The 23,109-nt window shown below is 41.9% G+C and overlaps 1 protein-coding gene across 2 annotated transcripts in view; it reads left to right on the top strand.

The window, feature by feature from the left end:
* The first annotated feature begins 1,566 nt into the window (after positions 1-1,566).
* The window catches only part of pak1 (p21 protein (Cdc42/Rac)-activated kinase 1), a 66,736-nt gene continuing 45,193 nt past the window's right edge, over positions 1,567-23,109 (top strand). For both annotated transcript variants that reach the window (XM_039598134.1, XM_039598132.1), the window contains exons 1-2: positions 1,567-1,725; positions 16,746-16,808. The gene's annotated coding sequence lies outside the window, so the exon portion shown is untranslated. The remainder of the gene's footprint in view (positions 1,726-16,745; positions 16,809-23,109) is intronic.

The raw sequence follows: 23,109 nt of genomic DNA, 5'->3' as shown, positions 1-23,109 counted from the left end.
TTGTGAGAGTCGTGTATATAGTGAGTATATATTGTTTATAATTGTAGGAAATTTTGGAAAAATTTGCTTCAGCAAGGACCTGAGCAAATTTTTCACTTCCCAAATCTTTCCAAACTTTTTTGGATTTTGGTTTTTCAGAACTAGAAAACAGCCGTTAACCTGTTTGAGTTTATGTGCGTTCCTCATTTCCACCGTGAGGCTTCAACAGCCTCTCGCCACTAGATGGCGCCATCCCATTCTTCTTCTCATGTAGTTGTGGCTTATTTAACCCGACATGATTTGTGATTGGATGGAATTAATATCAAATTTATTCTAAATTCTTTTTTCTTCTGTTTTTTCCCCATAAAGTAAAACCAGAAAAATAGTTTCTCTACATGTTTAATTTGAGTTTGCTGGAGGAGGAAAAAGAAAATAATATAATTTTATCTTCAGATTCTTAAAACGCTTAACAGCTTCTTAAATTTAGGCTTTTTGTGTATCTCGGGTTTTAAATGAGAAGGAGCATTTATAGATGTTCGTCCAGTTATTACAGACACAGCATATTTTTATAGAGCATTACAACTTTTCTTAGGCTCCCTAATTTTGTACCCTGGACCCACTTAATGAGGCAACAGTACATAGAATAACATGTTTAATTATTTGCTTTGAAAATTTTAGATTAAAAAATTATATATTTTTAATATAATAATGTCATACATGCAAATGAAAGTTCTGGAGATATAATCTGTTTGTTATATTTATTATTTCATAGGTTTCTTTTATTTTCCCCTCTTCATTAGGTTAATTTCACAAGCATGTTCTTTGTTTACCGTGTCGTTTACCCCAGTAGATCTGTATCATCAAATAATTGATTTATTTGTTTTTACAGCAATTTTCTGTTAATTGTTTTCATTGTTAAAAGAAACATTAAAAACATTAAACTTACTTTTAATTTTTTTTATTAAAATGAGTCAGATGGTATTTTTTTATTTGAGATAACATAAGACATCTTAAAGTTCTGAAAATGAGTTACAGCAGTTAAAAGTACAAAAGAAACAAAAACATGTAACAATTAGCGTAAATAAGGCTAACTGTTACATGTTACATGTACAAATAATCTAGCTTAATACAATAAATCATTTATCATAATGATATCATGATAAAGTAAAAATCTTTCCGTTACTTGTGTTTAAATATGCTTCGTAGATAAAACGATTTGACTTGCATTTTCAGCTGACTGGCACAGACTGCTCCCATGTCTGTGTCTTAATAATCAGATCTTATTCATGGTTTCATAAATTCCTTATTCTTTCTGCTTTCAAGATCTACTGTCAGTGTTAAACTTGAAAGCAACGCCGAGAGCCAGTACCCAACGAAAAGTAGAATTTCTAACTATTTTTTAGTGTCACTGAATGCAGCACAGCGCGCTCTGAACCGGGGCGCTGCGACCCGCCCTGGATTCTAGGGGACATCTGGCTCAGCCAATCGGAGGAGAGAGAGGCTGAACGGGGTCCAATGGCGCTGGAGGAGGCGGGCGTTTCTGTGCAGCAGACTTCTCTGCGCCTCGCTAACAATAGGCTGGGTTCGGCAAGTTTACTGTTAAAAAAGCAGCCAGGAGGGAGACGGAGCACAGCAGGGCTGAGCCGACAGGGTAGCGGAGTTTTCCCACTACAGGAGACGTGGTGTCCCGGTGTCGGAAATTACCACGCAGGCACTGTGGGATTTACATTCACGACCGGACAAGTGGTGAGTAAACCTTTGGACTTTATCTCTGAATTAGCCTTGCATCTCCATTCTCAGCCGGGCATGGTGCGCTGGGAGCTCATTTGCGTGAGAATAGAAGGGGTTAATGATTACTGTAGGCTGGGAGCGCACTGTTATCTCCTTATTCTGTCCACTGCACCTCTATATTAACGCCCCGGAACCTGCAGGCCCATAAAACCCGCACAAAGATCAGAGCTTGTAACAGTCTGAGGAGTGGGTGGTATGATTATTATTTTATTACACCGGCAGGGGCGTTTCCAGGGTTTTTTTCCACGGGGTGGCACATGTGGAGACCAAGAGCAAGGCACACGGGGGACCACGGGAAATCAGAATATATCATCAGAAATAAATGCAGGAGAAAAATCTGGCAGAAAACACAAAAGAATTTCACACTGAGTCCAAACACAGATGAAAAGTTTCTCTGAAGGTTGTTTAGTACGTAATAACTGATTTAGAAAGAGGTGATAGAAGTATTTAGTTTTTACTTAAGTCAGAAATACACAGGTGGGCATTCAAGTACAGGTACTAAAGTAGACATACACATTATGTGGAATCATATACGTGTGGTGGGATCATAATTATTGACTTATTAATGTGTACATCTCTTTAATGTTATAGCTGGAGATGATAGTAACTGAGCGCACCAGTGCAAAACATTAAGCACGGTATATGCTGTTAGTTTGGTTTCTTCTTCTTCTGTTATAATTTGTGCTGCAAAACTTTCAAAGAACAAATGTTATGAACATGTGCAGCATGATGCTTTTTTTTGGGGGGGGGGGTTGATCTCAAGCATACTTTAATCTACAAAAGTCATTAAAACTTTGGACTTCAGATGATTGAATCTCTATTGATCACTGTATTGATATGTTCTATGGATTTTTAAGGGTTGCATTTTCATGTTTTTTCCTTCACTGTGCAGGCATAGTATGATCTGATCTCTGTTGTCAAATCTTAGATTTTTTCCATAGCTTTACTTCTGCATGCACAAATTACACATAAAACAACAGTAGCACAAGCAAGAGTGGGTACCAGACCAGTTTTACCACATATTTTTATGCACTGCCTCCCTCTGACCACTGAGCTCTCTGCAGGTAGATGGGCCATCCCTGTTTACCTGCAGAGAATTTATGGTTCAGTGGATTGCAAATGTGGTCTCCCTGCTGAACCGTAAATTCCGCTTAAGGGAGCAGCCGAAAAGGAAAAAGGTTGTAGCTAGGGCATGACGCTGTATTTGGGTTACTGAAGGTTTAAAAATTCTTTTTAAAAAATAAAATAAAACATTAAGTGGCTCAGTGACGCTATTAAATTCTGAGGAAAAAAACTCTAGATCTCTAGATTAAAATTGTAAATTCATGAGAAAAAAACTATCAAATTTCCTTCCATGGATTTTCTTAACATGGTCATTAGGGTGCTGGAGCCTGTCCCAGCTGTCATAGGGCGAAAGGCAAGGTACACCCTCGACAGGTCTAACACAGAGAGACAGACGATCACTCACGCTCACATTCACATTTATGGAAATTCAGAATCGCCGGCTCACTGAACTTTCATGCGCGGAAAAGACTTAGATTTATGAGAAGAAAAAAACATGAAGGCTTATAAAAAAATAACTGTGAGGATGTCGCGTTTTGATAAAAATGAGCTTGTATGTTTTCTAATGAGTTATTCATCCCAGGAGTTCAAATTTCTTTCCTACTGAACCTTGAAAAAAACCCACTGTTTTTATGAGTGCCTCTGCACCAGTTTCCTCCCAGTTCACCCATTATCAGTCTGTCTGTACTGGAGAACTGATGGCAAAGAAATGAATGAATACAGAAAATTCTACTTTGTCATCTCTGAAATGCACGTCAAAGGATACCTCTGACACGGCTCAAAGAACAGTGACACAAGCTGCTCTCTTCTCTCTGAAATGTCTTTTTCTGTTCTCGTTTGGGGAATCAAGAATATTTGGGGAAAATATAAGATTATAGGCAAGTTTTCACAAGTTGATAGTTTTACCTAACTGTGCTTATACATCAGCTGCTCTGCCTTTAATGAAGGGAAGCATCCTTCTAGATTTCAGCATCTTCACTGTGTTCTGTGTGAAGCTCCTGTTTCCACAGGGCTCAGCAGAAATCAGAGCAATGCTCCTCTTTCTGGGGGGGTTCTCTCACCATTTATGATTTTGGAAGAGAGGGTTTGTGGCTCTTGGTTGCTGCATATTATTGATTAAAGGCGGACGAGGGTGCTGTAACTTTTATTTGACATTTGAGGCAACTTTGAATTAAAAGGCTGGACAAACAACTTTCTGTCCTTCAGTGCTGAAGCTAAAGTTTCACCTCAGCGTTTTTGGATTTTTAAAAACTGTAGGTATCGTATTTAGCGTGCACAAAACATGATATGTGCTGTTATGGATGCGTGGCACAAAAACAGTGACGTCACCACAGTCCCTTTGCCCAAGTCCCAGTTTTCCCAGCAGTTGCAACCAGTTACTTTTGGGGGGAACATTACTTTTCTATGTAAAGTATCCATGAAAAGTAATTGTTTTTCCTAAAAGTAAAGCAGTACGTTGCTTAATTGCCCAAAACAAAACCAGTTTGTTACATTTATTTTCTTGTTACTTGTAAAATGACCTGAAACACATTGTCACATAATTACCAGTTAATGACATAAACAACAAGCTACAGTCCCACACACCAACAATCCCTGTCCTAACGAGGGAACACATCCGGTCTTTATTTTAGTGTTTACACAAAGGCTCTTTAAAGTGGTCGTCATGGTGATTCTACTATAGAAACATGGAGGCTGCAAGCCTGACTGCCCATCAGTCTGTTACCTGTCGAAGATCAGGTAACAGACTGGCTGCTGGAGACGCTGACATGTTCTACTTCGCTCCACCATTTAACTCCTCCCACACACAAACTGAAATCAGCTGATTGTAGCGCAGGAAGAAAGAAGTGTGCTTGTTTGATGTTCCCACCCAGCATGCAGATAACTGAACCTTTGTAACTCCAGTAATGACATAAATGCAATTGTAATGTAATTACTGGATTTAGTACACTGGTTGCATTAGCGCCCTCTGTATCATTTGTGATTCTCTGAGCTCCTGGACTGATATATCATTGAAGTCATCGTAAACGAATGGCATGCTGTCTCATTTCATAGCAAACGCCTCCTTCTTGACGGAAAAAATGGTTGATTGGGGAGCCAGGTGTTGTGTCGCTTAGTCATAAAAAGGTGAGAAATTTTATGACTTTGTGATGTCCTAATTTGTCTCTGTGACCATCGACACAAATGTCACGTAGCTGAGTTTGGTGTTAGTTGGTGTTAGCGGGGTTGTTGCTTCGCTCTCTCTGGTTTCCTTGTGTGAAGAAAAGGTGAGGCCGATAACTGAGCCGGAGAGCCAAATACGAGTCGGTGTAGATCAAGTGTAGTGGTGTAAAAGTGCTCCTCTATCAGTGGAAGAAAGCTGTGATGAACACTACATTGTTGTTGAAGGGGTGATGGCGAGGCAGTGGTTGCCATGGAAATAGGGGTGTGTCTGAAGTGTTTTAATGGCCCCATGTGAAGCAGGAGGCCACCCGGTTGTGGCTTTGACACCTCGACAGCCTGATGGAGAGCGAGGAAGGCTGGGAGGACTTAATGACCCATTTGGCTCCTGTGGCTTTGGGCTCGGCCTCTTCAGGAGACTGAGGACCGTGTGTGTGTGTGTGTGTGTGTGTGTGTGTGTGTCTTTTGGCTCTTTCTCACCTGTCATTGAAGTTATTTTTAACCCCAGAGATGGTTTGTTTGACTCTGAGTGAATTAGACCTGTTGACCTACAATACGAGTCTCTTATTCTACCAGAAACAAACCACAGAGAAAGGTGTAAAGCACATGATTCTCAAATGAAGTCATTTATTCATTTTCAGTTCGACATCATGATCAAATAAGACAGGAAAACATCTGTTTTTTGACCCAGTAATATATTCTGACTGCTTTGTATCAAAGAAGGGATACAAAATACTTAATTTAAACTGCAGATAAAAAAAAAAGAGTTAAATTATTGTTTAAGCAAAATTCCCATACATAAATAAACTCATGTCACTGGCTTTCCCACAAGAACACTTGTTTGTGACCCATACACCGCACAGTCACAGCAACACCGGCTTTATTAGGACTTTAACAACAACCCTGAACGAGCGCACTGCCCGGGTGTCATTAATCACCACAGGAGCCTTCATATTAACTATTAAACCTTTACACACAAAACAGTTGAAAGCACATCACACATTCACAAGAATCAAAGTTGAAAGCGAATAAAACACATAATGATAACAGCACAACTAAATCGAGGCTAGAAGCTAAACATTATCAGCCCATTAGTTTCCGTTCTTGCCATTGCAGAAGTGTCACTTGGAAAGTACTTTAAAAATCCAGTATAAAGTATTAAATGAGGCAGATATGAACAGCTGTACTCCTCATTGAGTGCAGATAAGTCAATATAAGAGTAAACTTGAAAACTAGAGTAAGGTTACTTCCATCCATCCAACTTCTGGTGTTTATCCGCGTCCATGTTGCTGTGGCTGCAGTCTCAGCAGACCTCCCTCTGCCCCGGTACCTCCTCTGGCTCTTCTGGGGGGACACCAAGGCTAACCCAAGTTCAAATGTAATATTTCCAGGCTGCCCTGGATCTAGCTCTGGGGCCTCCTCCCAGTAAGACATGCCAAAAACGCCTCACCTAAGAAGCACCGAGGAGGCAAAGACTGAGCTCCCACCCTCTCTAAGGGAAAACCCAGCCACGTTTTTAGTTGCTAGCCATAGCTCGTAACTATAGGTCCATCCATTCACTCTTTTCCGCTTATTCAATTCATGCTCCAGCTATCCCAGCTGTCTTAGGGCGAGAGGCAGGGTACACCCTGGACAGGTCACCAGTCTGTCTCAGGGCTAACACACATGCTACGTCCACACTAGCTCGGATAGATTTGAAAACGCTCCGCGTCCACACTATCGTTTTCAGCGTTTTCACAGAGTTGTGCGTCCACATTGAAATGGCCGAAAACCCTTAGGTTCCAGTACTGCACATGCGTGAAACACAAGACGATTCGACCTGCCTCATTTCTGTCGGCCGTTTATTTACTTTCCGGCTCTTTGAAACATTGTGGCAAAATTTTGAGGAAAAGCAACAAGTTTTTTAAATGGACTAACAATGAGATGGAGTTGTTGCTGCGAGCAGCACAAAGGTACAAAATTGCAAAAGCGAGTGAGAGTTAAAGAATTTGAAGAAAAGCTATCTGAAGCATGTACAGACTGATATTAATCTTTAATAGGGCTGTCAAAATTGAGTGCAAACAAAACAACTGCTGTATAATGCTCTCCGCTATCTTAGTTTAATTGGTCACATGACTAAAATGTGTCATCGTTTTCGATGTCCCTGGGTTCGCTGTCCACACTGCGACGCAAAAACGGCGTTTTAAAATGCATCTGTTTTGGAGAGCGTTTGCAAAACGCTGCGTTTTCATTGAGTGAAAACGCTGTTTCAGTGTGGACGGAAGGCCAAAACAGAGAGAAAACGATGCGTTTTCAAATGAAAACGTATTAGTGTGGACATGGCCACAGAGACAGACAACCATTCGCTCACACATTCACACCTGTCGGCAATTTAGAATCACCAATTAACCCAAACCCACTAAGGTGAAGGTAGGAAGTTCAAGTTCAGACTCTATTGACAAAAACTGTAATTTTACTTATTTTCAAGCTGCCTGGTTGGTTCAAAACATGGATGCATCACCTAGCCCCGGCTGCCGGGTGGAATTGGGTGCTATTGGAAAAAACAGGCTAGCTTTGACCCGGTTTCTGGTTGTGTGATTTTGAAACAGTGAATAAGTGTTAATCTCCTCCTTTAACTGTCAGATTTGTGCAGACTCAGCAGTGTTGCTAGCATTACCTGGCTGGTGTGGTGAATAGAAAAGCCTGGGAGGAGATAGACCATGCTTTAAATTACTGCTGAACTATTGATGGAACATATTTAGCTGTAGATATGAATTCAGGCAGATTTTCCACAGTCAGCACTGAAGTTAATTACTTGTTAACTTGCATACAGTATTTTTCTGAGACACTAACTCACAAACTGTACCAGCATAAATAGTAATACTGGCTGTGGAGCACCAGAAGCCTGCCAGCAGCTGAATAATGGATAGCCTGTCTGCCTGGAAGGCTGCTGGGGCTGCTGAGCACGCCGTCTAGACGAACCCCGACAGCACAAAACTACATGCACGCTCTCTCCACATAACAGGCTGACTGGCTGAATCCAGATGAAAGCTGTGAGCCTCGCTCGATTCTTTTTTTTTTTCTTAAGTATTTTATCCACTTTGTTGATGTGGAGGCAGATGAAAGGAAGGGTGATGGTGCACCTCTAAGCTGTTAATAGTATGGTTCAGGATCAAAAGATGGCTTTAATATTGTGGATGTAATTATAATGTTGAAATATTCCACTGCTTCAGATCAGTTTCATTAAACCTGGAGTCGCCACACGGCCTGATCAGAGCCCTCACCCCAGGAGAGGCAGAAGCTGTCACAGGTGGAGCCATTCAGGAGCAACATCAGTGATTTCATTTATTTGCTGTCAGCACTGAGTTTCCTGCACTAAGACAGAGACCTGTTCTTTTAAGCTGAGCCTGTTTTGGAAGACAGCTCAGGAGCAACCTGCTGCTCTAACATAATACAGCATGTTAGCACGTGCTGTCACATGGCCACTGCTTTATGTGTTCTTGAAGACCATAAGCTCTTTGGCACTTGTGTTCAGAAGTAGTGTTTCATATCAGAAGTCCTTCTTTATCTGAACCACAGCTTAAACCCCCAAACATCCCTCCTGTCCTTATCAGTCCCCCAGGCTTCTGGATCCAAATCGTAGACCGTTTACCCGTCAGTCAGACTGTACTTGATACTTCTTGCAAGAGAGCTTCACAGCAAGATGATAACAGGGCACAACAAGATCAAAGCAAAAATAAAATAATACGCAATAATAAGTCATTTAAAATACATCAAAAAGACAAAACATCAAAGAAATAAAGTCAAATTTAAAATGGTTTATACATAAAATAATAAACACTGTAAAAAGACATAATAAAATGTAAAAAAACCCCAAAACATCAAAAGTCTAATAAATGTGCATCTGTGAGTGAAATGACGCTGCATGAGCGGCTGTAAAAAAGTTATTTTATTTTAGCTGGTCTTTTAAATAAAGGCTTTTTTTGTGTTACTAAAGATTAACAGATAAAATCATATAATAATTTAACATTATAATAATTTAATACACACCATTCACAGTTTTCTGTCTGAAACAGACAACAGACGTGAACATGAAAATACCACGAAGGACTTCTGCAAGTGAAGATACAGTCAAGGCCGAATCACCGCTACTTTAGAGCTCATGTCCTATGTCTGTGTGTGTGTGTGTGTGTGTGTAATCATGTGTGTGTCCAGGGACCATATGGTGGAGGAACTACCCACTCATTGTGACCAACCACACCTTGCAGCAACACACTGAGTTAGAGAGACAAAAGAACCATAAACAGATAGAAGAGCAATGCAGAGACTCCGTGTGTGTGTGTGTGTGTGTGTGTGTGTGTGTGTGTTTGTGTGTGTGTGTGTGTGTGTGTGTGTGTGTGTGTGTGTGTGTGTGTGTGTGTGTGTGTGTGTGTCCATACGTGTGTGTGAATAGTTCCCTGTTGAGGTATTGCATTCACACCCTGTAGCCTTACACCCCCCAGGAGAGACCATGGTGTGACTGTGGATGACATCGTCATGTGATCACATGTGTTTTGTTGCATTGCTAGGAGATGAATGCGATGGTGTGTTTGTGACGTGCCTGAGAGGTGACCCTGGCTGAGAGCGCTGTGCAGCACGTCTGCACAAGTTCATAGAAATCAGGCTCAGTTCACACTTATAACTGAATAAAGGTGTTAAACCGGGTCCATAAGTGCACAGTCAAAGCAGGTCAAAGAAATTTTAATAATAAAAAGTAATTTAGTCAAAGAAAATGATTTGACCTCATCTCTTAAAACTAATATGAATAAATTAATCTGAAGACACCAAGACCAAAGACACTTATGTGACATCATGCCTCCCAGCCTGATCCACGTGCTGATCTGTTCACTTCACTTTTATGATGTTCTCTGTTAGCGGGAGGCTAACGTAGCATGGAGGAGAGTAACACTACAGCAGGTTGGAGGTTTTTCAAACCTGCTACACCAACAGTTTTACTTTGTATGTTTGCAGTATTTTCTTTACTTAAAATTGTTAAAAGCCTAAAATGACTGAGAGTCAGTTTCCTTGATGTTTTATCACTGGTTCTGCCAACTTTTTGGGTTTACCGCGTCCTTAACGTGCAATAAAATTGAACAAATATTATTAAACTCGCTCTCCACGTTTTATCTTTTAGTTTGACGCAGTAAGCAGCTGGAAGATAAAACACTGAGCTCGGAGAAATGTTTTCTGACATTTTATTGATGGAATAATCTGCAATCGGTACTGGAAATATTCGCCCGCTGCAGCACGGTGGATGTTTGCAGATGTTGGTCAGCCTCTGCAGAGACTTCTACAGCAAACTGTTTCTGAGCTAGAAGCAGGGGAGTTCCAATCATGAAATCGTCCTGATATTTCTAAATGCCGTCATCATGATATAATTCCTGCAGATACCACCAAGCCAAAACTGTTCCAAATATACAAAGTCCTCTCCCACCAGCTCTTTCCTTCTCCCATCCTCCTCATATCTTCTTCAGCTTTTTTATCTTTTCTTTATCTCCTCTGCATCTTCATTTTTCTCCTTCTTCACCCTTTTCTCTGTACACCATGTCCTCGTGTATTCCTTTCGTCCTCTTCACCCTCTTTTCCCTCATTCTCTCCTCTCCTTCAGTCTATCTGAAGTAACCAGTGAAGCAACTATAATGTTATTAGCTATAAATACCCCTCCATCTCTCCTCCTGTCAAATAGAGGAAGTCTCTTTCTTGCTCTCATCCTGTAGTTATGTCTTCTTTGCTATTTTTGCCTGAGGGATGTTCTCCTTGTTTTCACATTTAAAGCACAATAAGAGCTTATTTCAAATGAGAGCAGGAGAAGTTTCATCTTTAATTTCTACAGGAGAATATCATGTAAAGATACATGAACTTTTAAACCTCTGTGGCTCTACCCTCGCATAGATCCACGAGCTGTGGGTAGTGACCGGAAAAAAGTGGTGGATGTGAGCTTCTTGTTAAGGGTGTCTGGGCTCAGAGATACGGTGAGGAGCTCAGTTATTCGAGCTGCTGCTCCACGTTCAGACGAGGCAGCTGAGTTGGTTCAGGGATCTCATTGGGGATGTCTCCTCGGATATATGAGGGGTTCCCGATCCAGGAGGAACCCCTGGAATCGGGAACGTAGGGGTCTCCTACGAAACTGAAGCTAGCCACCTCGTCTGGGTCTGAGTCTGAGACAAGCCACCGTTCAGAGGACGCTCCACAGCTTGTACTCATGTTCTTAGTGCTTCTGTCATACCCACAGCTCAGCCAGCAGTCCCACAGCTTCACTTTCACACTCAGTACATTAGCTACATCTTTATAACAAGTGGGTTTTTCTACCAACGAGCAGCTGAAATTATAAAAACCTCGACCGCACACATGCCTCAGCATGATTGGCTCATACGCTCATGGCACCAATTGGCACTTTGGGTACAGGAGACATTTTTTTTTCCAGAATATTATCCAATATTCTTGGGAGAATATCACTTATTAGCTGTAAGTATGAAATTAAGAAAGCTCCCTGTGCTGCCTGTGGTCAGGGAGGCTGTTTTTACTCTTTATCTGTGTCTGTTACTGAGTCTTATTTACTCTCTGTCCTGGTTTATTCTTCTTATCGCTCTCAGGCCAAGATCCAGCTCACTCATTTTCTCTCCCTCTCACCCATCTTGTCCCTTCCCCAGGGGGACGTTTCAAACTGAGTTCTCACCTCCGTTTCAACAGAAAGGCAGGAACAACACCCTCTTCTCTCGCCAACACACTCTACAAATTTTAAATATGGCCAGTCAAGTGTGTCAGCTTGCCCTCCACATGCACCCTATCTCTTTCTCTCCAGCCTGTTTTCTTTCCCACATACACAGAAGGCTTCCTTTGGCGAGGCACAAGATTTAGGAAATAGTGAGACGGGTCTGTCACTCCCAGCTTATCACAAGTGGGCTCTTAAATTTCCTGGGTAGAGCTGTAAATTTCAGTGCTGTCATTGAATTTTCACTCCAATTTCTAGGATTTTTCTTGGTGATTAATTTGCCCTTGTGAAAAAGCACTTGTGTTATGAAGACAAAGCGTTCACTTTACCTTCCTAACAGAAGTCTGTGCATATTTCAGTTACTCGCTGAAAGGCATTCCACAAGGTTCAATACTTAGCCCTGTCCTATTCACTGTGCACATGACCTGGGACCATTGAGACCTGTTCATTGCTATGCTGAAGACACAGTTTTATACTTAGAAGTGCACTAACTCAGAATCTACAGGTACAGGTTAGACTTAAGTGTTTATTAAATCTAAAGACTAACCACAGGCTCTTCACCAGATCCTAAATGAAAAGTTTAAAGTATATGCTGTTAAAACAGCAATTACAGTGACAGTGTATATAATGAACAGCACCTCTGTTTTAGTTTATAGAGATCTGGTTTTTACCAGTAATGATCACGTCGCTGTCTTGCTTTCATAAAGCCGTTTTTATTTGAGTACCACATTGTTTTTTTGAACCTTAAACATTCAGAAGTGGGGCTGCCACAAACGATTATTTTGATAGTCGACTAGTCACCGATTATTTTTTGCGATTAGTCGACTTATCAGATCATGCATCCACTGGACGTAAAACATACAGCTTATTGCACCAGCATGCGTCTGCTCTTATATAACGATCATTAGCTTACAGCCTGAAGTGTTTAAGGTATGTGCTAACTAAAAATAAAGACAAGATGATAGTTTATTAAACTTTAAATGAAATGTGCAGATTGTCTCAGTGAAGTTTAATAAACTCAGCCGTCCGCTCCTTGCTATCTAAAATATAACAGGACACTGGAGTAAACTCTTAACCATCTCACACTTCTGTTTAATCAGTTTTCTTTGTGACGTTTATTCAGCTGTTTGAAAACTATAACTTTAATCTCAGCCAAACCGATTTACTCAGGAACAAATAAAACACTGAAAAAAGCCAAACTAACATTTTTAAGTTATCTAAGTGGCTTATATATCATGTTTAACCTGAGTAGCAAAAGGCCGCGGGGATCTGAAAATGATGTGCCGGGAGTTCGCTGCTCTTGCCGGCTCTAGTGAGCCTTGAACTCCCGGTCAGCTCGTCTCTGAAAACGTCAGAGCACTTTTGCAGATATGTGATGTCTTGATAAATCAAGCAGATATTTGAAGTTTACACAGCTACGCTCTCGCCTGAAAATATCTTAAAAGTTTATTTTGTGACCCAGAAAGAGTAATCATAGTAATATTAAAACTAAGTAGCTGCCGCCATTGTTGGAAACTGGAATTGGCTGGGCCGCGCTATGAATCCTGGGATAGGTTGGGCCACGAAGGATACACCCGACCCATCCTTCAAAACTGGGGAAAAGGTGGACACATTGTTGGCCGCATTTGTTGGAGTCCTCGAATTTGGACAGCCTTCATCACATCGCTGTCACGTAATCGGCCTATAAATCCGGCCTCCGAAGGATGCAGCCCCTGAATTTGGACACAGCTACGATACCGGAGACTGCTTCTTATTATTATTTGGTGTTTAATGGCAGCATGCATCCTTGTAAATGCATTGCTGCCATCTTCTTTCAGTCCATTATTACACTCTCAAATCCTACTATTTATTCCTGCGTCTTTCAGGATCTTACAAAGCTTCAAACGACACGTCGACTATTAAATTAGTCGTCGACGATTTTGATAGTCGACTAATCGGAGCAGCCCTATTCAGAAGCATGCATTACCTTTGTGTTTCTTTTATAATAAAGATGTGGGAAAAACTGCCCATTAGGTGGTAAATTCTGAGGTTAGACATGAATATTAACCTAAAACAATTTAAAGTTCCTTTGGGTGAAAGAATGCTTTTTTTTATGGCTTTTATTACAGTCGGCTAAAATAACATATTTTAGTAAACTGTAGAAGGAAAAAAACTGGACTAAAAAAGTGAATTATTCCTGCATGACTGCCTTCACAAAGTGTTTTTGTATTGTAATGTCTATCGTCGTTTTGACCCTGACAAATAATCCCCGTATAATAATAATTAAAAAGACTAAAACTAAGACTGAAGCCAAAAAAAAAAACTAAACTAAACTGAAGATTGCCAAAGAAAAAAATCTAACCCTGGTGAAGCTAGCCTGAAGTTCTGACATATTTTCCTGTGAGCATCTCCATTAGCTGTCTGTCAGCACATGTCATCATGCTCAGCGGGAATAATTAGGCGTGCGGCCACGAAACAGAACTACTCTCACATTTTTCTGCCAAACACATTTCATGCACGAGTCATCTGACTCGTATGTGTTTGTTTCATCGGACGGACGCAGACAGACGGTCAGAAGTTTAGAGAGCAACTCGGTGGATTTTCAGGCTAAGCTTCATGTTGTTGTTGCTTCAGCCGTGAATGAACAGCAAAAGTTAATTTATCGGGCTAAACTCAGAGGTATTGAACAGAAATTCCTCCACAAATAGTGACATATTGCCTGAAGGACGAGAGTTTAACTGAAAAATTATATAGGGACATGAAAGATGAGAGCTTTGCTCTTACCTAGGAACATAACGAGAACAACAACAACCGTTTGAGTCGAGTCTCCTCTTTCAAAGAGACGTGTCACAGACGAGTTGTGCTCATCGGCTGATTCGGGTCTCTTCAGATTGGGACTCTGTCTGCATTTATAAATGACATTGCAGTTATTTGTAAACCTGTGATTACAGCCAGTCTGAGTCAGGCTGTGAGTGTTTGGAGACACGTCGCCTCCCGCCGAGTCACCTGTGCAGTCACCTTGCGCTTGATACTGGAGGTAGCTGGTCACTGCAACTACTTGTGATCAGTCTCTGAAAGCAGAAAATATTCAGTGCAATCACTGGGCAGCCAATGATTTGCTGCCATTCAATTTTTTGGTCTAATATGTTCATTTGGAGCACATCAATCTGTGATCCAGGTTACAAATATACAATCTAGGATGCTGAGTCTGTGGATGAATCCTCCCTGAATACACCAATCAGAGGATGTACTGGGATACACTGGACACCGATGTGCTATAGTGTGATTAGAGAAAATGAATAAAATGAATCTATATAAGCAAACCTGATGAGTGACTTTCAGTCAGCTCTTTCCTGCTTTTATATTACTGCTGCTCAAATTCACACCAGGCCACTGCATGTCCTCTGTTTTATGTCCCTCCAGGTCTCCGGTCAGTCACCTGGTTTGAACCTGCTGCTATAAGTTAGCCCAGATAAACCCATCGGACAATAAGCTGCGTGTTAGTGTGAGGAAACTCCAGCTCACCTGTACCTGTAGCTTAGTGAGAGGATGTATGTGCATGATTAGCAACAGCTTACGCCGTCCAGCTGGCACAGCCATGTATGCAGGTGGCTGCATGTTGCATTACTCAGAGATTAGAAACAGCTTAATAAGCTATAATCTAGAGCTGCATGGGTATGACCTTCTGACTGCTGCCATTCCATTACACTGTGTGTGTGTGTGTGTGTGTGTGTGTGTGTGTGTGTGTGTGTGTGTGTGTGTGTGTGTGTGCAGGCCTGTGTGTGTTTTCTCACAGTAAGGTGTGAATGTGTGAACAGCTGCAGGGCTGACCTCCTTTTGTTTGTCCTTCCTGCGTGCACACAAATGGCGTCCTGTTCTCTAAAAGCCTGCACTGTGTGTTTGTGTGATGCCGTGTGGACTCCATCTGCTGAAAGATGGAGTAAAAGGAAAGAGAAGCACCTGTCCACACCTGTGCATCGTTTATGTCACCGTAGTTCAAGCCCAGTGGCCTTTCTGGCCCACGTTAACCCCCGGCATGGGGGACTGACGCGTCTGAAGGGGGGTTAAAGTTTGGGAGGTGTAGCAGTGCATCATGGGGGTAAAATTACTAGAAATAAATGACGTTATCCTTTTTTATCTTTAGGCTGCGATCAGCTGACTTGTGCTGCCAACTGGATTCAGTGTTTCATGAGATATAGGCTGATTTCCAACCACAGACACTATAAAGCCAGAATAAAAGGAAGAATTCAGTAAATCTAATGAGCAGCGTCCAGTATAAACTGATGTCTGCTATCTTTGATGTATCCCAGTAACAGTACCCTAGATTTAATCAGCCCAACAGTGCATCACTGTAAACTCTGCCACAGTACTGCAAAGTCTGAACTGAGGGGCTGAACCAAGGCCCAGAATAAGATATAAGACATCTTCTCAAATGGAGTCCCAAGAATACAAATATGGAACTGGAAATGAGCACAAACCATTAGACGCATACTCATCTGAAATATTCCCACATTTAAGGTCTGAAGGCTTTTCTGGTGTAAAGTGAAAGGGCTGAAAACACAGTTAATATTGAACTACATCGTTACACCTCTTTATAAACTCAAGGTTCTTCTGCTTTTCAACAGATTGCTCATCATTTCCCACCAAACTGCTGAAAATCTTTTACTCTAATTTCCTCTCGTTTCACGTCATTCATGTTTGTGGCGGCATTAAAGTGCTGTCGCAGTAATTTCTTTCTCTTTCCACTTTGTTGACTTCAGGACTGTGGAGATGAGATTGAATTTAGCGGCATAAAACACTAATAACCCGGGAAGTACAGCCACTGCTGGCCTGCTCACCTTTTGCACCCTGATGATGAGCTCTGTCAAAGTCTGACAGCATTGTTAATAAGAGGATTATGAGCTGTGTGGCGGTCATTGATAGAGTTAACTCTGCCTTCTTTCTGAGCAGGTGGGATGAGTGAAATTGCAGTTAATAAGTTGTGGCTCATTTAAAAGGATGATATGTGACGGCCAGCGTTAACGGCGCTCTCTGTGTTTGTGTGCAGGCTGCAGGTTCAACGAGTCTCTGCCTTTGTGTGACAGGAGCGAGCTACACATCACGTTAACAGGTAAGTGTGGCTGGTTTGAACTCTGCTGATAGGATTTTATTGATGCCAGTGCGATTCTCAATTCTCCTCATAGATATTAGTTATTCCTGATTGATTTTAAGTGGGGATTGGATGGATTTCCACCCTTTAATGCTTCACAACAGGATAGATTTATGCACTCGAGGAAGCATATTTGACTTTAGGTCTCATATCATCCTGTTCTTGGCTCATTTGTGTTTTGTGCTTTTCCTCCAACAGTAATGTGGCTGCAGTTTTCCCTTCTAAAGCATCAGCATCTTTTTGTTTTAGCAGCTTTCTCTCCTCTTGTGTCCAATCTTTGTTCTTTAAATCACTACAGCGTTCATATTTTAGACACCAAGCAGCTCATTTTACTGTTGTGACTTTGAGCCACGGATATATTCTCAGGGACTTAGCCAGAAATGTCTCATATGGAAAAGAAATAGGAAAAACTTATAAAAGACTTGCATCAGCTTTAGCTTGCTTCATATAGTGAATCATATAAGGCTTATATGATTTACTCATGAAAGTGGCCACTTTCTCATTACTTTCATATATTGTTTTAGTAAGTATACAAAACATACAAGTTTCATTTATACAATTTCTCTAGGGATCTTATATCTGTTTTCACTCTTGTATGCTTTTCATACAAGTTTCACGCAAGACAGATACAAACTTTATAAGATTTACATAAATATCTTTTCCATATGGGGTGCTTCACCTTAATAGTACACCTGGTTCTGCCAAAGGTTTCTTCCTGTTAAAAGGGAGTTTTTACTTCCCACTGTCACCAAGTGTTTGCACACAGAGGCTGTTTGATTGTTGTGGTTTTCTCTGTGTCTTTGTAGGCTCTTATAAAGCACTTTGAGGTGATTGCTGTTGTGATTTGGCTGTGCATATACCTTTTTTTTTAAAGGCAGAGATTGAAACAGATTTTTTTTAGGCTTAACATCAGGTTTTTTCATGTTTCAGCAGCAATTAGAATTACTGCCAACATTCCTGTTTTTCCCAGGTGGTATCCTGGTTTACTGTTTTTCCTGATAACGTGCGTGACCCTTAAACTTTATTATGAATCACTAGAGTAGAAGCATCTGTAAGTTTTGTATGCTTTTCCATTAACCAGGCTGCCAGATTGTCTGTGAAACACAGTCTGCACACACGTTCCACACCCTAAACACAATTCCTACTGACGGAGCAAACAGAGAGCACACAACCAGACTCAGGGAGTGTGTGCAGCTAATCTCTGTGCACACACACACACACGCACACACACACACGCGTGTCGGATGCTGAATGAATTACCTGCTCTCATAGTTTTTGTTTCACCACTTCAGCTCACTGTGAAGATGCAGTAAAGAGCGAGACTGTGAAATTTAAGCAAGCAGGTGGAGGCATATATGCGACCCTTTGGATAATTCACACGGATACAGTGCTTAGTGCACGGGTCTGTGTGCAAGAGGTTATCAGTGGCAGTGAATGGAGCCTAACCCTGGCATGAAAAAGTGTTAACAGGAGCAGAAGCCGTTTCTTGGTTCCAGCTTTTTGAAATTATTAAATCCCTGCAGCTTTGTGGGATCCATCTCCAGATTGAGCGAGTTTGCACGTGACACAGCTGCAGTGGCTCCGTCAATTATTCGATCAATTATTCCTGAAGCTGAGAGAGAGAATCAGTCGGGTGTTAATAGAAAGTCACAGTCTGCTTTCCACAGCTGAGACAGGTTAGCTGTCGCATGTTAAATCATTAGTTCCACATGTTCAGGAGTCCTGAGCTCCAAACAGCTGTCAGAGGTTTTTACTCTGAGTCAGGTCGATTTATTTAATCCATCTGCTCCCTCCGCTCCACCCGAGCCCCACTCTATCTGATATGTGAGAGTTAGCATTGTTTGTCTGAGGATCACAGTGATTCACATTGTTAATGTTAACACCACTGTCTTCTGTTCCCTGAGTGGATGCAGTTCTGCATCTTTAGCCAGCGCTACCTGTTTGCATACCTTTAGGTTCACATGTTTGAAACCCGCCTGTGTATGCTAGTGAGACTTCCTGAGACAGCAGCAGCAGTCTTAGAGAGAGCGAGTGAGAGCACGCCAGGTGCTGTCCAGGTCGGGTGTCGGTCCACCTCTGCAGCCGGACATTATTATTTAAAACAGAAACTGTTTCCTTAGTAACTCTCATTCTGGTGCAGGTTAGCCTGCAGGCACGATGTTCATGAGGTCATTTGTCACCCTGAAGATTTGAGCAGTGCATCAGTGTTTGCAGTTGTGGTTCACTGAGGGACATTATGTAAGTTGGCTGTAACGGGATTCTGCATTTCTGGTCTGACGGCTCCCAGCGTGCACTGCAGCCTTCATTATTTATTGCATTAGCAGGGGCGGAGTTACACAGCTGGTATGTCAGGGATGGAGACAGACCCCCTGCCCCCCATCAGCACACCTGTGTGTGTGCTGTGTTTAGGTGGAGAACAGGGGGGATGGTAATAGGGTGGGGTCACTGCGCTGATGAGAGCGACTCGGCGGGTTTGCCATGCATTTTTTATGCACTGCATCATTCTGTGTGCGTGTGTTTGCAAGCTCTGTGTGAGTATTTGAAGTATAGGCTTACAAAAAAGGGGTGGCTGAAAGGGTCAAATCTTCCTGAATCTGTCCTGATACGAACTTTACTCTGTGAAGTTCAGGGGTCCTGGGTATTTAAGTGTAATCGTCTGATTTTCGATGGGGGGTGATGTTCTGGTCTCACTGAATCGGTATTAACTCTTTGGGCCAAAGGTCAAAGTTACAAATTCCTGTTGTTTTAAATGGGACCTGCTGTGTTTTCTATATTTTCTGTCACATTTGTGCTGTTGGAGTGGCGGATGTTCCTGTTAAACATGGCCAAAGGTTAAATCTGGCTGCTCTGTTTGGATCTGTATGACGTCAGTGAGAGCGGACATCCTTAATTTGGTTTTTATTTTTGAAGGGCAGCCACACTTAAAGGGGGAGGAGCTAAAGCAACTAAACTAAGCAGCTGCATCAAGGCGGAGAATGAAATAAATGGGGGTTATTTTGAACTGTTGATTATGCAAAGCTAGTCTTGTAGAGTCCTGCTTTGGGCTGAGTGATGCTCATCACATCTTTGTGAACATATCGCTGACAAAATAAAGTCTCAACTTGGTTTGGACACCGTCTGAAGGGCTGCAGCCGTACTTTTCCTGGATTGGACCATCAGTGTGGTGACTCAGTGAAAAAGTCCTGGGATTAAATCTGGTCAAAGGGGCACCATTCATGCACAGGTTTCCTTTGAGAGGTTTTTTTTTTTCCCCGCCATCAAATGCATACTAAAACAAAGCTACGTTTGATTCTCCCATGACAAAGGCACTCACTTAGCGCTGGAGTTTAACCCCGTACGCTCCTCAGTGGCCTCCCGCTGCTACTCAGACTGAGGGAGGATTAAATGCACTGAATGAATTTCCTTGCGAGGATCAGTGAAAGAACTGCTTAACTTAATTGTTTAGTAATGTGTCAGAATTTTGTCTAAATGTGGTGGCGAGGTGGTGTCCAAAACCCAAACATTAGATTGGTTTACATTTTTTCAAACCAAACAAAGCAGCAAATCAAAAGAAATATGTTTCAAATGTGACCAAAATTCATGTTTGGGGAAAGGACTCGTTACATTTCTGGCGGCATTTCATTAACTTCTTGTTTCAGATGAAAAAAATAAGATGAAAACAGGGTGATGGATGGTAGAAGAAGAAAGCCGATAGCAGTGGAAAGATGAAGAGGGCGAAAGCAGTTCATCACACCGTGATGGAGCAGAGCGTGAACTCTGCGAGTTTTTCCACTGAGAAATCGTTTTGTGTAAATTCTCCCGGTTTTCTGCTCGGCTCTCTCTCCTGTTTGATCCTCCCCTCTTTATTTTCTTCTGACCCCCACTTACCCCTTCCCCCCTCTGTAGTGTCTCTCTTACTCTTCTTGTTTTGCCCCCCCCCTCCCCCTCTGTTTTGTGCTCCTTTTTTTGTCTTGCTCCTCTCTTTTCATGCTCTTTGTTGGATCCTTCAGGCTGGACACATTCCTCCCTCAATCTTCTTTTCATGCAGTCCAAATGATTTCTTCTGTCTCACACACACACACACACACACACACACACACACACACACACACACACACACACACACACACACACACACACACACACGTCAGGTATTGGGGACATCTAATTGAAATAATTCTTTCCCTAACCCTAACTGTAACCATAACCCTGACACTAAAAGCACATTTGCCTTCAAACTTGTGGGGACCAGGATTTTGGTCCCCACAAAGATATGAAAACATGCACATACTCACATACACATAGACACACATTCACATGATAAGTAGCTTCAAGCACAAAACTTTCCAGGCAGATTTAACGCAGCGACGACTGAAGTGAGGAAAAATAAAGACAAGAAAAGCGTGACAAAGAGGGAGAAACTGAGGCTGTCGTCCCTGCTTCTGCTTTCATGTTTGATCCTGTAAAATTACAGTATTAAAGTGAAAATTAAAGTTTACAGACACACTATAATCTGCAACAACAGTTTAAAATCATTTTATTTAGTTATGTGTCCCGTATAAATAAAATACACTATAATTCTGTTTGTCCACAGTTTCCTGACACTTTAATGATGTTTTTTGACTTGCGTGAAGCGGAAAGTCAGAGTGAACCTTTACTGGGAGTTTTTGTTTGTGGTGTTGACATGTTTGATGAAGCCGTGTGAAGCAGAGAAAGATGTGGGCTGCAAAGTAAGAGAGCCTGTGAGGGACATACAGGGAGACGGCTCGCTGTGTCATTGAGTTTATTCTGTGAAAAAAGCAAACAGTAAGAGAATGGAGAGAAAACATTTGCTGTCTGTTTATAAATAGGAATGAATACACTCTCCACCCACTGTGAAACACACACACACACACACACACACACACACACACACACACACACACACAGCTTTGTATTGACCAGCAGAAGGGGCCTTCTTTGGACTCTAATCTACTGGACGTCACAACTGATTTATCTCCACTGCAGGGTGTGTGTGTAGGTTTGTGTGTGTGTGTGTGTAGATGTGTGTGTGTGTGTGGATGTATCCATCATGTTTATGCCTCACATCATGTTTTCCGGTGTGTGCGTGCTAATATTAGTCGTGGTACAGTAAAAGGTGCAGTGTGTATCTGAGGTATTGACTGAATTTATAGTGTGTGTGCATTAAGCCTCGTCATTAGAGGATGGACTTTCCACTGAAGGTGCTGCAGTGCACCCTGGGATTGCATCCGATGCTTTACGCCAGCGTTTTGAGGCTGTCTTCACTTTGGCTCTCGGAGCTTCAGCCCCGTCGTTGCCCTCTTCTTCCTCTCTCTTCATTCTGTTGCTGTATTATTAGTCAGCTGTGTCACTTCATATCTTCTATTTCATTTCCGCCAACGCGGTGCTGTGCACAGAATCAGCCTGTTTTTCGACATAAATCAGAACTGACTATTACGCAGTGCTACTAACAGAAGTTGAGGTCATTTCCATTGGAAGAAAATCACAGCAGGCAGGATCTGTGGGCTGCGTCCGCCAATCGTAGTTCAGTTTGTCTCCACTGGTGTCAGTGTGTTTGACTTTGGGCCCAAAGATTTAATAGTAGACTGCTGGTTCCACTTTTTTGACACCAACACCAGTCTTTTATTTTAGTTTTAAGCTTTGAACTGGTTCTACAGTGGGCACCAGCATCAGGTCAGGGTCCATAGAGTCAAAAAATAAGAGTTTCCCACAGAGTTTGATTGTATTTGTGTGTATGCGAGCAATAAAGTGCACCTACGCTTTCTTAAATGAAAACAATACCACTGGTGACAATTATAAATAATACGTGTCTGTTGCCGTGGACGAACTCTTGGCTGACGCGTTTTCTCTGCTGCTCGCCGAGGCAGGCAGAGATGGCTGAGTTCTACCACAGGATGTGCAACTCACTGCTGAGGCAGATGATTAAACACTCGGGTATTTATTCATCTCAAAATGCTGGGCAAATAGTCACAGTACAGCTGAAAGAAAGAGAGTTAGTATTAACTGAAGCATGTATCTGATGCGCTGTATCCTAATGCTGAAGTATCTGCACAAGGTTAAATTATTGATATGATGTGAATGAAAGTTTTATTGGGACTGAAACTGACCTGAAAGGCTCTCGCTCTGCTGGAGCTACTCTGATTGCAAAGTTACCTCCTTCACAAATCATCTGTGAGGAGTTCAGACCCGCACAGTTCAGATTTCTCATTAAGCAACTCACCGGCCAGCATCACCGCCGTCATCCGTCATCAGTCAGTCACAT

The sequence above is a fragment of the Oreochromis aureus genome, linkage group 14 (assembly GCF_013358895.1).
Source record: "Oreochromis aureus strain Israel breed Guangdong linkage group 14, ZZ_aureus, whole genome shotgun sequence".
In the NCBI taxonomy this organism is placed as follows: Eukaryota; Metazoa; Chordata; class Actinopteri; order Cichliformes; family Cichlidae; genus Oreochromis; species Oreochromis aureus.
This window is presented reverse-complemented; position numbering and strand designations above follow the sequence as displayed.